Source organism: Beta vulgaris, chromosome 1 (genome assembly GCF_026745355.1).
Source record: "Beta vulgaris subsp. vulgaris cultivar EL10 chromosome 1, EL10.2, whole genome shotgun sequence".
NCBI lineage: Eukaryota > Viridiplantae > Streptophyta > Magnoliopsida > Caryophyllales > Amaranthaceae > Beta > Beta vulgaris.
The window spans coordinates 63460416-63477419 of NC_079202.1; positions in this window are offsets into that span (position 1 = coordinate 63460416).

A 17004-nucleotide genomic window follows, 5' to 3' on the forward strand; every position below is an offset into this window, starting at 1 on the left:
TACAAATAGGGCATGATATATGAATCACTTTTTTTTTTGTAAATTGCTTAATTTTTACCCCTTTATTTTTTATTTTTACCAGGTCTTCACCTAGGAAGCTTTTTGAATAAGAAAAGATTATACGATTTACTTCTTTTTTTATACTAAAAAATATTCCAAATTAGCAAGATGAAACAATTAGGGGTATCTAACAGTGACCTCAACATGAACATACATTATTTTCTTTGACATTGTTCATACCCATGAGTTACAAAATATTACCAAATAAGGCTCGACCTAGTGGTAAAACTTTTTGAATAATCTCACTAGGAACTCTTTGGAGTGAGGTTTTCCTTTCCATCCCCCTCCCTCCAAGTAATCTGACTTGCAAACCTCGCCGGTTATACTTGTGCGAGGTGCCAATTCAGTAGGTTCCTTCATCTTACCAACTTTTAAAAAAAAAGAGTTACAAAATATTTGTTATAAACATATAAATAAGTACCATGGGTTCAATTATTTTCTACTAGCACATATTTCCTATTACTTGATAGACATACTTCTTTTTGCTTTATTAAATTTCTGTCTACCCTACGGCAATAAATTAGAGATTGACTTTATAATAAAATATGTTGTGTACACTGGGAACATTATTGATCAAAAGATCAGAGTGATAACTAGGGTTGGATTTTTTGGCAGGAGCAAAGTTTACAAATAATACGTTGTGTACATTCTTGCTAGGTAGGTGTTGTACGTGACTAATATATCAAAGAAAAACCTGGAGAGTGGAGACCCCATTAATGAAACCTATGTATTGTAAATTTGGAAAACCATATACATCAATGTTACAATATTGTACCAACATGTTACATGCATATATTAATTAACGAGTAACATGGAGAAATACATTAAATTTCATGACACTTTCTAAGGCCATACACGCGGTCCTCTAATTTATACGTGTTGGTGTTGCTGAGACTATGGAAGTATAGAAGACACACTAACATGGACTACGTACAATATGATAACAGGATTGATCTTAAGGCCTTAGTAATATGAAATGATTTTGTAAGTAAATAGTTGTCTTGAGACAAGCAAACATGATTTATTAATTTTTGTCTATGAGATGGATAATATTATTGATAACGATCTTTCAAGCTCGGATTATTTGTTTTTAAGGGTGGCAACTGATAAAAGAGTTGGGATCAAGACGTTAAGTACAATTTAAATTTATCTGATTAATCATTTATGATTAAGGTCTTGTTGTTTTTGGACTGAACTGAACTGAAATCAAATAAACTGAACTAAACTGAATTGAAATTAACCGCACTGAATTGAAATAATAATAATAATAATAAACAATAACATAATAACAATTAATATAATATACATTATAATAATAATAATTAGTAATGATAATTAATTAATAATAATGATAATAATAATGATAATAATAATAATAATAATAATAATAATAAGTGCTATATACAGCAAAAAAGGCTAAATACAACATCTAAAATTATGCATAACTTAACGATGGTTAATTTTAATTTTTTTTAATAAAAAAAAATTCGTACGCAAGGGTGCAGCAATGCAGCAAAATACGTTACCATAAGAACTTGTGCACACAAGCCAACGTGTCACATTTATTTATAAAGTTGGATACGTTAGGGTTGGGAAAAAATTCTGAAATGGGCCTATCGCATCCCCTAACATAATAGCCGGCGCCTAAAGTTTTCGTGTCAGTTATATTATATGTTTGACGCGGTAGGGGTATGGCGGGAATGGGGTCATTTATCATAGAGATCCCCCTATAGGGGGGGTCATTTGTCATAGATGACACCCCCAAAAGGGGTTAATCTGTCGTAGATGACCCCTTTTTTAGGGGATCATTTGTCATAGACGACCCTCAAAGGATAGGTTAGTCTTTTAATATATTTTGCTGTATTTAGTCTTTTTTTGTTGTATATAACACGTCACATAATAGTAATTGAACTGAAATAAATTGAAATTAACTGAAAATAACTAAATTTGTATCCATTCAATTCAATAATAATACTCGAGAAAACTGAGAACATTCTCATATTGCTAGATAAAATTTTCAGCAATGGTACGTAAATTAAAGAGTGTTCAACTAGCTAGCTCAAATATGGGTGCGAAAGTGCGCTGCGTTATTCCTTGCTTCTTGTTGAGGTTCTCATGGTGTCCACTTGACATTTGACAGTGGATAAAAGATAATTGGAGTTGGAGATATTTTTATATTCTTCTGAAACTTAGATTCATCATCTGGTAGATTTACTGATGACCTAATATATTCTGCACTTTTTATTGGCCTCAATAATTATACGAAAAGACATGAGATTGATCAAGTAGTAATATGTATAGGAGTATACAATAGTACTCGCAATATGCATGTAACATTCATAATACATATATGGACTATTGTATTTTCAGTTTCAAAAATGTCATTTAGAAAGAGACAATTCTTTGGGTCTCACTTTAACAAGCAATTCGGGACGAGAATAATGGCAAATAATGAAATAGTACTCTCTCTATTTGCTAATATTGAGCAAGGTTTAGGTGGGATTGTTTTCAAGACCGTATTAAATATATATATTGAGAGGTCTAGCATCAATTATAAAAACTTGACCTAAAATATATACTCTATTATGTATAGATATATTTTATAAAAGAAAATCATACAAAAATTAATATTATAAAATAAAGCATCGATGATAACTTGACTAGGATTAAAAATGAAGTTAGCTCCAAAGACGCAAAGAAGTAAGAAAACTCTTGTGTAGATGATATATTCGTCATACCATAATGTATTCAAAAGTGATAATTGTGAAGAAAGGCGAAAGCAAAGTAGTTTGTGAAATTTTACATATAAAACTTTAATTGAGTTAAAAGTGACACACGAATACTTAAAAGTTAATCAAAACACATAATTGAAATTTATTAGTCTAACCTAAAACTAAACTCCCGTTGATAAAAGTAAATTTCACATCTATCTATACTAATATATTAAAAAGTATCTCTAAACAAGGAATTGTGTCACGTGAGGTTCTCCTTTAGAGTGTTTGCTTCATGTACCCCGGCCCACACAATAAAAGTTAGAAAATACATAGTATAAGATCTGATCCCATGACTTTAAGCTTATATAGTAAAGTCTTAACCACTAAATCAAGTTATGTTTGGTGTTATAATTTTGAAATAAAATATTAATATATTAAAATTATAATTATCCGGACATAACTCGGACCTAAAAACTAATTTAGTATAGCAAAAGCCGCCAAAATCTTACAATATTTTATGACCAAAAAATAAAGATTATCTATTCAGTGTTACAACATATATAATGAAACACTTACCTTTTGGGATCTATCGTTTAAAAATAAATAAAATGTTCATTATTTTATTTGGTATTTACTTCTCTCTATCCCACTCCTAATCACGCACAAGAGTCACCCTTTTTCTTTCTCTATATTTATCTCCTCTCCTAAATCCTATATGTATATAATTTTTACAAAGTTCACAAATTAAAGAAAGGAGGACGAACATGATAAAGGTCTTTTTTTTTTTTTTGGAAAAATAGTAATTTATTACAAATATTCCAAGCTTTTCTCGATATTTATACTTCATTATACATTTGGGTGACTGTATATGCATAAAAATTTCTTTTTCTCAATTTCTCATTTGTAAAGCTTCAAATGAAACAAAATAGACTTTTTTTTTTGAAAGATATATAATATGATGTATGATACATGCATGTAGGTATATGGTATAAGTTTGGGCTTTTCCAAGTCCACTACTTATGGAATAGATAAGACATGAATGGTGAATAAATGCTAAATAGATATTTTTAGATCACTGTTTGATTTTTTAGTTCTTAATAATTACTCAAGAATATTTCTATATTAGCCATTACAATACCAAAATAATAATATATATGGCATCTGCTTTTACAAGTGATAAAAACAGCCACTAGTTTATGAATATATTCCGCTACATGGAGTAATAATATATAGGACTATTAGGAGTATAAAAGATTGTTAATCAACCTTAATCATGACCTTAGTACTCAAATCGATTGAATTATTCTTACAAAGAAGTGACTGAAAATGTATCACTATTTATTAGTACGGTTTGTGATTGGGTTATTCGGCATCAACCTTATCTCAAATTGAGGGCTAAAGAATCTTATAATGTATATATAATTATATAATTATATGCCATGCCCTCTTTTCAAGTTGTAAAATATTTATTCACTTCCTTCATAAACTTGTACTAATATCTTTCATTATGTGAGACTATAGTTTTAGGGTGTATTTTCATCATCTGATCGAAAAAAAGTTTCAATTAGCTTAAATCAGCTTTAAATCAATTAAAAAAATATCCATAAAAACGCATTGAAAAAAAAATGGCCTAAATATACTTTCATAAGCTTTTTAAACATACACAATCTAAACAACTAATGCTAAGAAGAGTGTTAAAGAGAAAATCACAAATCACTTTATTCTATATTGAAAGAGGTCTAGCATCGTAGCGGATGACTGACATATAGTAAGTCTAACAGTTTGTTTGGTAGAAGGAATTTGGAAGGAAAAGAAAGGAAGTGGAAGGAAATTTATTACTTTCCAATGTTTGGTTCATTAAAAAAAAATTAAGAGAAAGGAAATGGGAGGAATTGGAAGGAAAGACTCTTTAATAAAATTTCACTTTCCTTTCCTCCCAAAAGCGGGGGAATTCGGAAGGAAAGAGAAAATTTATACCAAACATGGGAAATTAAGGGTTTTTTTCCTTTCTCTTCCATTCTTTTCTTTTCTCTTCCCTTCCTTTCTCTTCCCTTTCTTTCCTTTACTAAAAATGAACCAAACACACTGTAAAGGAATACTCGTACTAGATATATTGTCAATTGATTTTAGAATTCAACCTCTTCAAAGTTGTATGTAGTCAGCTTCTATCCCGAAGAAGGTATGTACGTCGCTACATCCAAGCCTATTGAAAAGGTATGTAAAAAAACTCGTTAGAACCATGACGAATTTATTGTCCCAACAGAGATCATTTACGCCAATCTTTCCAAAATGCATGTTTGACACAATAACAAAATAAGCTCACATGTATAAGCAATATAGATTATATTAGAAACTCGAAGTAGATGATGACTAACATATGAGTTTGGTGTGCTTCTAATTAGACTTATTAACAATCGATTTGACTTTTGAGGATGAAACTCTGATGCTAGGGTTATACGTAATTAAATTCTAAGATGAAAAAGGCATGTGGATGCAGGCCCATTGAAAAATTAACCAAGATTAATCTGCAAGCTATAAAAAATATTCGTTTCTAACATTCCTTTTATTTTTGTGATCCATTGAATTAAAATCGTATGAAATTTGTCTTGAGTGTAATCAAGGTATGGAAATTTGGAGAAAGATGGCTTTGTCCTACGTAGTACGTAAATTGATTGGGAATAAAATAAAATCTACCACACTTATATTCACACTATTATTATACAAGTTTCCAAGTGAAATCGATTTGAATTGGCTAATATGAAGATATGTAATATATGTAATATATATCTAGATCAGTAGATTGTCAAATTTTCCTAGAATTTATGTTGATGTTTTCAGCATATACGTCTAGTGAAACTTTAAAGGCTAAATAACTGAAAAGAGCACAAAAAGAAAGTAGGAGCAAAGCGAAATATATATAGCAAAAAATATTCATATTATACTTTAGATTATGCTTTAAAAAAATTGGATGGATATATATATATACTTCCTCTGTTCTCATTTAATTGCAATACGTTTAGTTTTACGTGTACTAATACACGATTTATACTATTAAATATTTAGTTATATTTTGGTAAAAGTTAAATATTAATAAAGTACACATTGAGACGAATCCAATAAAATCCCACATGCCACATGACTATATTTTTTCATATACACAAAAACTAGTTACATGAGAAATTGTGAATAGTGCAAAACTGGGAGTGTTGCAATAAATAGGAGCGTAGGAAGTATATTTTTAAAATATTATTTGTTTATAATTATTGATAATATATCATTGGAAATACTAATGGTCAAAGTTGTGTATCGGCCCCCGTCAAAAAAAAAAAGAAGAAGTTTTGTATAGGCAAATTTAATAAGGGCCTGTTCTCCCCAGCTTATTTTCAGTTCAGTTCAGTTTAGCTCAAATCAGTTCAGTTCAGTTAGCTCCAATCAGTTCAGTTCAATTCAGTTCAGCTCCAATCAGTTCAATTCAGTTCAGTTCAGCTCCATTCTTTTATATCCATTTTGTTATATATTATTATTATGTTGGTATAATTTATTTTATTAATTACTCTTATTATTATCATTATTATTATTATTATTTTTATATATATCATTACTATTAAGTATTATTATTATTGTTGTTTCAATATATTATTTTGTTTATTATAGCTTTACTCATTATTATTACTATTATTATTAGGAGGAGCATGGTTTAGGTCAAAGCTCAAATAAATCCACTTTTTTTAGCCCATAAACTAATCAAATCGCGTCAAGACGGTTTATGATGTAATTTTCGCGGTCCAACCCAAACATTATTTTTATTACTAAATGTTTTTATATTATTAAATCTAATTATTAAAATAGTAATATTAATTTACTTCTTAGATAATATTGTTATTATATATCATCATCAAGTATTAATATATTAATACAAATAATATAAAATAATTATTATTAATTAATATTATTATCATTAATTATTATTATTATTAATTTATGATGATTATTAATATTATTTATTTATAACTATCATTTAAAAATATCCAAAATACTATTATTATTATTATTATTCATTATTATTACTTATCATTATAATTATTATTTCATATTCATATTATTATTGTTTAAAATATTATTTATATATATTTATTACATTTAATTTAATTTAATTTAATTTAATTCGATTCAGTTCAGTTCAGTTCAGCTCCAATAAGTTCAGTTCTGCTCCAATAAGTTCAGTTCAGTTCAGCTGTTTTATGCCAAAGAGAACAGGCCTTAAGTCAATATGATCCATCTATTGAAAAATGGATATTATAGAATTAAAGTGCCTTTCATATTCCAATTGGTATCTAATTCAAAGGCTCCAATAGAAAAACAAATCCATCCTATTCTCGTATATAGAGATTCTAGGATAGATGAAAGAGCTACACAAGTATAGCATATAGAATGATGATCATAAGTTTTCCATTGAAATAGTTATCAGATCAAAGTCCAATTATTTTCAGTCACAAATTATTATATTCTTGGCCATATATTATATTCAAAGTAAATAGAATGATGTATTATTAACCATTCCACAGGATATGTTACCCTGCTTGCATGATAATATTCTTGATTTGGATCTTTAAGACAAAGACAAAAGGCACAAGTAATGAAGAAAAGTGAAAGTAGAGTACGAGTTTGTTTAAGACTCTAGTTATCTGTTTTTTATTTAACAATTACTGATACAACCTTCACCCATTCATTTGACTTGGTCATGTTGCGAGTTCCTAAACTCGTTATTTCTTTATTGCCCTGATTATAAAGTCGGTCCACTCCTCTCACCCCTTTCATTAGGTTTCTGGTGATTGTCATCCATCAATAGTAGAGCAATACAATTATCCAACCTCAAAGACTTCCAAATTGAACAGATTTTCCCAAGTTTCAGTGATTTACATTATTGTACTTGTTATATAAGAACACACAATGCTCAATTTTGTTTCTTTGTTCTTAGCATGGATATACTATTCTTAAGATGTAATTATATTTTCTAATTAATGTAAAATTTCTCATTATCGAAAAAAAAACCTTCACCCAAATTTAGTAGGGCCAAATCACTCTGTCAGCGTGACTATTAATTTAGATCAAGCATTGCAATTTTTTTAGCTTACTAGTTTTACTCATTAATTTACGACATTTCCACAACATCTAGGTCATACTAATTTCTATGATTTTGGGACTTTGGCTTTTTATTAGTTACTCACCTTTTGTAGGTGGTAGATTACCCTAAATTTAACATGAGTGATTATTTAAATTAAGTAATGTGAGCATTATATTACGGGACGGATGGAATATATGATAGCGGAGCGGTTTTTTAAGCAAATTAAATCAGGAAAAGGACGTGGAGTTAAAAAAAAGAAATAAGAACAACATTTTGGGAAATACTAAAATGAATGCAAACACTATATAATGGGAACCGAACTTTGTCTACCTACTGTGTAATCTACCCACTGGAGATATAAATATTAATAACGAGTGGAGTCCAATTAACTCAATCTAATTAATTATTTTTAAATATTTATTTCTAGCAGGTAGTCTATCCAGCGGTATCAAACTCTGTGTAGGAGTATCACTTAATGGAACATTTCACCTACCTTATCTTTTTAAAATTTGTTTTAAGTGAATATACTTCTATATTTATTATTCCATTTACCTTGTTATCTTGGTTGTGCCAATTGCATTCCAAAGCAAGAATCAATTTTAGGATGCTGGTATAATTCTAAATAAAATTAACCAAGATTATAAATGACATCCATTAATTTAATTGCAAATCTCTACAATTAGCAGCCACTATCTCGCGGGCATGGATTTCCACAAGCTAATCCCACTTTACTCGATGTAGAAACAATGAGATTACAATAAGATCATCTAAAAGTCCTAGTACGTCATCCTGGTTTTTTTAAATTAAGGGTTAATTAATTAAGGTTCATTAGTTGGATGTTTCATTTTCTTTAGCAATAGTTAATTTACTCAAGGGCAAGTGCTAGAATAGGAGGGAAAAGGAAAAGTGTTGCGCTAAAATAATAGCACTTTGTGAAAGTAGCAGCCTCCCAAAAAAGTAGTAGTAACTAATAGTAGCTAGCTTCTTCCTTTTCTACCACCGTTTTAAACTCTTCGGGCGCATTTGGTTCATATGGTGGTATGAATTTAGAATCATGAATGAAATTAATGGTATAGGTTTAGAACTTTATAGCTGATATCCTTGGATTTCTAAATCTCATATCTTATGAGTTTGAGGTATGGATTTTTAAGTCTATCAATCTATTAAACAAACGTAGGTATAGGTTTAGAGCAAAACCTATACCTCATACCAAAATCGATCATATGAACCAAACTCTCCCAAGTTCTTTCCAACTATTTCATACGTCTTTTCTATCGTCAATAAGACCTTCTACTTTTATTGTTATTAAATAATAGGTCACTGATAGAGTATAAAATTATTTGGGGCCTTAATCATCAGCTTCAACTTTTGATTGAGTTGGTCATTTGACATGGTAATAGAGTCAGCATGACATAAAGGCCACGAGTTCAAATCTCATACACCCTTTTTAAGTGGAATATTTAGTGTCAAGTATGAGGGAGGTCAGTGTTGCATCTACACTTTAAGCTTAATGGGCTGTCGCGCGAGGGGGCGTGATAGAATATAAAACTATTTCTAAGGCATCAGCCATCAGTTTAACCTTTTGATTGAGCTGGTCCTTTAATTTGACAGTCATCTTTGACTTTGTGTACTCAAATATGCTAATCTTTGATATAATTATGTTCAATAGAGTTTTGATAAGATATAAGAGCTTGAAGTTACTATTTAGTTACTCCAAAAATGAAATCTTATTGTTTCAACATTTCAACTCATTGTGCAAAATATACATATTATATGTCAAAATTTAAAATCTTCTACCATGAAACTTAGAAATAACTTGTCTTAATTCTTGGATGTCATTTAGTTTAGCCGACAAAATCTTATGAATGTAATACCTAAAATCGAAAATCAATTATGTTCACATCATTGCGTTTAGTTGCTCTCTAACCCAGCAAAAAGGATAACGTGTTATATAATTTAGAAATTGGAGTAGTATCTAAATTGATTTTCCTTTCCCAAAAGCAATTTTTAGCTGACCATCGATCATTTAGAATTGGAGTTGTATCTATCTACGCTTCTCCTTTTCTAGGTGGTCAATTATTATTTGAGCCTTATAGTTTAATTTAACTAGTGATGTCAATCTTTTCATACTAGCATAATTGGTTGACTATGTATCTATAGTTGACCTAACTTGATAACCATACACATGGGAACTGAATTAAGGGTGCATGAGGAAGATGAACCTTGTAACATACTCGAACGAACAATTTTGAATTTTCTCATTATTCCTTTGTTTTACATAGACACAAGAATATGACAACCAACTATATAACACCCAAAGATGGTATAAATTGTGTCAATCTTTGAACTCGCATTAGCAAGGGTAAATGCATACCCACCACGTATTTAATGGCTAAATTGGACATTAGGGATGAATTTTTTTAGCCCCTTTCAAGAACTCGTGGTAAGATGAATTTTTTTTGGGCTGCCCTCGTACAGGGCCACTCATATTTAGAGATGATCTTCTTAATTTTCTCAATTTATAAGAGAAAATATAGTCATGTGCAATCTTGTTTGATTCGTCTAATTAGTGTTTCATTAATATTCAATCTTTATAATTTTTACTAATATACAATGAAAGATATTTAAGTTTAAAGAGGTGTAGTGGGAGACGCGCATGGGAAAATGACAAGGATAAAAAAAATAGAGGGAATATATGATATATATTGAATAGAAAATCCTTAAATTATCAACATTTTGTGCGCCGTCTTTAGGAAGTTTCTTTTGATTTTTTTAGGGGACCTAAAATACATATTATTGACCACTTCTTTTCCAAGCATTTTGAACCATTAAGAATTATTTTCGAGATAAAGGAATATATTGTTGTACTGTAATGGCCACAAAAGAAATTAGAATATTATTTAGGGAGGCCCGTTAAATGGTCAACTAATTTATTTAGTAACTAAGTCTACTTTTATATTAAAATTAGACCGTCTCTTTTAGTAATTTTTAGATATAATAATGGTGATGTTACAAAAATAATCTCGGATAAACTAGTCTTTAGAAGGCCCGTTATAAATGAAATATACGCCACTTTAAATTGCTCAAATTCTTGTATCGATTGTTCTTTAATTCTTCGTTGCTTTTATTGCGTCTGTTATAACAAAAATCTTGCATACATCATTATAAGACGACAGACGTCATTTTGTGATGAATTAGGGCGTGGAGTGGGAACAATATCCGGCCATCACATGGACATGGTGCGCCTTTTGGCATGGAGCTTGCAAGTGGTGGTGGGGTAAGAGACAATTATCACGGTGATGTGTGCTTCCATTTTTTTTAACATTCCTCTACTTATCATATATATGTACAACAAACTACTACTACACTTCTCTAACTATGGGGAACCTCTAGTTTCCAATTGTGTTATTCCATACCATAGAAGTGTTACCATTTACCTACAACAAGCACAACCTTTTGCGAAAGAAAATCAAGTCAACAATTCCTACCTTAGTATCGAAGACACTTAGCTTACTATATACTATCTACTTATCCCTTTAGATTAGAGCTTCTCAACTCTAGTCCGGCTTACTTGCAGGCTCGCCTCGATTTTTGGGGCGGGTTTGGACATAATTTTTGGCCCGTGATCGGGTCCGGTTCGGGTGTTTTTGCTTTGGTCAAGTCAAAAATAACCTTTTAGTCTATCCGTTGGCCTGAAAAGCCCACTCATTTGGCGCGAAATAGCGGGCTTTGAGCACAAAAAATTGGCCCGAATTTTGGCACGGCCCTATCTGACCAATGGGCAATTTTTTTAGACGCGGTCTGGCCCAGGATCACTTCTACTTTAGATTAAGAATTAGTTTAAGCGAAGGCATTTTGAAAAATTAATTCATTATATCCATCGTAGATCAAAGTCTCTAGTGATGATTGTATATGATATTAGCATAATTGGTTATACATATGTAATCCACGATTTGATATGAATTCACGACGTATAGCATTGTACGATGTATTAGCCTCGCTCTTAAAGGTAGAGGAGAGGCAAGAAGAGACCATCAAATATAGTCCAAGTAAGATTCCATCCTAAAATCAATAGCTAGTTCGAAGACCAACGAACCCACTTGAATCCTATAGTAAAAGCTGAAACTTTTAATATAGGAGAAGATACTTGTGCTTATGTATGTCGAACACATAACTTAGCTTCTTCCTCATGGTCGTTTGATCACTCATCATTCCAATTAAGTATCATAGGAAATACAAGTATTATATTTTTTTTCATTTTAAAAAACGTGACAAATGTTTCTTGACGATAAAAACTACTTCTTGTACTTCTTATTACTAATTGTAATAACAATTTGATTTTTCTTCTCCTCTAACTTTAGTATTGCTATCTTTTATCATCTATTACTCCTATTAAAATATTAAAAGTTGATATTTTAAAAATATACATTGAGATAGGTTCAGCATCTTATCTACTAACATATATTTCGATATAATAATAAAGAGAACACTATCAATATTAGTAGATGAAGGTGCACAAGTCAAAAAAAGGAGAAAATATATAAGACCATTAAAAATAGAGAAGATAATGATTATTTTCTATATAGTTTATACTTCCTCGAATTTTAAATAGTAGGCTACATGTGATTTTTCATCCAAATTTTTTATTCTAATTTTTTTTAATTAATTACTATCTACTAAGTTAAACATAAAAAAAATTCCTAATTATATTAAGATGACTCATGCTTCTAGAAAGACTAAATTATACTCTACGTTTCTAAGAAAAAAATATATATATTATTCAATAAATTAAAATTAACAAATATAATCCCAAAAGTCAAATTTAACATTTATAATAGAAACAAAAGAGGCAGTTTTTTTCCCATCAAATAAAAAAACTAGGAGTATATAATAATCTATCTAATGGAGCATCTCTTACGAGTCTGACTCAACTAGACTTGGAATCAGGCCCGTGGGAGGGCCCATATGATGGAGAAACAATAATTTGGGTCTTTTTGGTAACGCCATAATGTTATAGCATCACATTCCTTCTTTCCTAACTACACTCACTTGTCCTTTTTTTTTTTTTTGCTTTGTCTAGTCAAAATTGCACCACTTGATTATTTGTTTGGAGGATCTTTGAGGTGATGGGCTAATTGCCACTTCCCCATTGACTCAAACACTCCAATGTCTAACTTCTATTTTCTCTTTCTTTAATCAAACTTCTCATTTTTATTTTCACATGGTGATGGTCACATATAGTATATTGCTATGTCACTATACTAACAAAATTTCGTACCTCTATCGAGTGACAGACTGACAGTCATATATTTATATTATTAGCTGTCGAGAGTTTAAATCTAGAATAATTTAATAAAGAAAAATGTTATATGTATTCCCTTAGGACAACATATAAAAAGTTAAAAAGGATCTTGAAACCTAGGGCGTAAGGGGCATGATGACTTGATGTCATCCTCATCTTTCTCCATCTTATCACCGACAATTTGTTCAGGGTTCCAAACTCAATGTCGGCAACTAAACACGAGGGTCATGCTCGTTGCGAGACTTAACCTAACACCTTACGGCATGAGCTGATGACGATATAACATTAAGCAATAAATAAGCATTAATTACATCGATTGATACATGATCATGTTCTAATTTCCTAAATTGATATTATTACAGAAAAACTTTTAATAAATTCTTCAAAAATATAATTAAGAAGATTATGTTATACTTAATTAGCATCATGCAAGAGTTTACTACTATCATCACCAAACTAATTAGACATCAATGATGATACTAACTCAACATAAACTTCAACATTAAGGATTTGTCAACTTTGATTTTTCAATTTCTAAAACACCTTTTTATTAGATTTATCTTAACAAATGCTCTTATAAAATCTTTGTTCATGATCTCTGCAAAAATCAATAATAATTCTAGCAACTATTTGAAGGAAAAATTCTAGCAATTATTGATAGTACAGAACAGCAAGATTCCAAGAGTGCTAAGTTCAAAGTCAACATAAGTCTAGTTCAACACTAGGCTAGCTCACGAACTTTCTACCTTATGTTGGAAAATGAGTTCGCAGCTATTAAATTTTGAATTTAAGTTTCTGTAAATAACTTTGACTGTATTATTCATTATCGAAGTTAGTAAAATATGATTAACTAAAAAATATATATATAAGTCATTTTAACATGTAAGGTACAATTATATATAATACATGCATGAGGTGTAAGTTTGGTTCAATAAAACTAACTTTAAATTATATGGCTATTACTATATGCGTTGTCTCACGTTGAAAGAAAATAGTTTAAATTCTCCTCTATTATTGAATATAGGTCCAAATTCGTTTGATGATTGATTGAGGAAGATTTGCAATCGTTATACCATGACATGGTCATATATAATATAGGTAAAAAAATGTTGAACATATATAGTTGAACAAAAAAACAAATATTATTGTTTGAATCGCATGATCATTTTGTGATGCTCTCATAACATGCAAGTACATTATTCAACATATAGGAGTAAAATCGTTTAAACATTATTTACAAGTAGTTCCTCCGTTTCGATTTAAATGTAATAAAAGGTATTATTTGTGGAATATAAATATCCATTTGTTGCATTTAAAACGAAACGGATGAATTATAAGTTTCGGCCAATAATTTTCTTTTTAATTTCAGGGCGTGGGAAAAGAGGGTATGAAGTTTGGCCTACAGAGAAGTGAAGTGGTCATTTCTTGTCCATTATTCCTAAAATTTCCAACATTCTCTCAAAGCAATGATATAATAACATGACATATGGCATCAACTTTTTTAATAAAGGCTTTTGTTGTGATGTGTTCATCATTTGATGAAGATTATGGGCAATTTTCGGATTGTATGATAGCATATAATGACTTCTTTTTTTTTAATGCTCCTGAAAATTCATTTTGCTCAAATGTAATGCTCAATATTTGAAAATCTTATTGATATAATACTTGGCTATGATTTAAAAGTATCACTTTCTCCAATTTATTTCAATTGTAAATTATGTTTCATGGACATTAGTGAATTAGTGTTTATGAATTTGACATGATGGGATCATTGAATTGGAAGGACAACTAATTATAAAGTATATTTTGAGCAAGTTAGGATTGTACATGACTACATGAGGCATGCTAACTGAGGGACTAGGTTCAAGCCCAATCATAATATCCTCAAGATTATACTAAAATATATGGTCTTGCGCATAATATTACATGCACCCGAGAGTATCAAAAATGGTGCATCCATTAGTGCACCACTCAACTACTCAAGACTATTAGGGTCCGTTTGGTTGGAAATATTTTAGGCTTGGAAACGGATTGAGGTAACACACTCCCTTATTTTATGTTTGGTTGGGTTATTCATTTTTTTCACTCCCTTACTAGCCCAATTTTGATTCCCCCATCTTGAAACCCTCCTCACACCATAGGAAACAAAAAGTAAAGGAGTCATTAGGCCAATGATTTCATTCCTACATCAAAACAAACAAGTGTCTAAAGTAACACATTCCATTTCCATTCCATCCTTTCATCCCATTCCATTCCCTTTCCATTCCTTATTTTGAACCAAACGACCCCTTAGTGTACATATGATTCTGCCACAAATTACAGTATGCACTCGAGAGTATCAAAAACGATGTTTTCATTACTACATGTCTACAAGAAAAACTTCATATGCACTGTGTCAAATTTGGTTGGAATAGTGAATTAGGGCGTGTTTGGTATGATTAATGGAAACATAACGGAAAGGATTTGGATAAGGAGAAGAAATGTAAATAATAATCGTTACCTTTAATAGTTGTTTGGTATATAGTAGAATGGAAACAATTGAGGTTTATGATTGAGGAAGGAAACGTGATTTGTTTCCACTAGTTTGATAAAGGTAACAAATTGGAGGGATTGTGAATCCCTTTGAAAACAATATTTGTTACTTAACACTCATACCAAACAAATAAAAATGAAAACACTTATTTGAATCCGTTTCCTACATTAAATTTTTCTATACCAAACACCCTCCTACAGATACCATTTGATTAAACTGATGAAACTACTATTCTATAAGAAAGACAAAAAGGAGTCCACGTAAGTATGACTATGTGATGACTATTATCAACTTGATTACAAGGAAACTCCACAAAGATTGTCAAAAAGATTGTATTTGAAAATTCACAACAATGTACTATTTAGCAGCTTTTACTGAAATTTAAATGATTGTCTGGTGTCAAATACAGTTGTTTACATACTTCCTCTGTTTCTATTTACTTGCAACAGTTTGACTTTTACGCTTGCCAATGCATATTCTCAACCATCAATAAGTTTAATTACCGATAAATAAAAATTATAAAATGTATATATTCGGAAAATATACATTCAGACGAATCTAACAAGATCCCACATGAATATGTTTTTCCTTAACTATAAATCACCAAACGTAAACTAAGTAAAGTTAGTGAATAGTGTAAAAGTCAAACCGTTGCAAGTAAAAAGAAACGGGGGAAGTATTAGTATATTACTAAGGCATGTTCTCCCAATTTATTTTAGTTCAATTCAGCTCCAATCAGTTCAGTTCAATTCAATTCAGCTGTTTTATGCCCAAGAGAACAGACCCTAATAGTCGCTACATTCTAACTTTTACACAATTCTATATTTTTTCGGTATAGAGAGAGCTACAAGAACAAATAATATAGACGTATCAATCCCGCATTTTGGACGTCACCTCCCAAGACTTCAGCTATGAATATACTATTGTTACTACTTAGTAGTATATGTTGGTGTGGGAGAAGGTATTATGGTGGAATACCAAAAGAATTGTAAAGAACAATGGAGAAGTTTGAAACTACTGCACAATAACACGAAGTACTACCGTGTTTGAAGAGAAACATCTGTATTGGTGAACAGTGAACACAACCGTCTAATACCGTGTTTTTGTTGGAATGATCCCAAACTTACTGTAGAGATATATTTTAGATGTGTTCGGATTTTGAGTTGATGAGAGTTAAAGTTCACTGTGACTCTATGTCACATTCAAGCGAAGATATGGAGAGATTTGTTCATACCACATAGTACATTGTTTCAAAGTCCTAGTATATTGT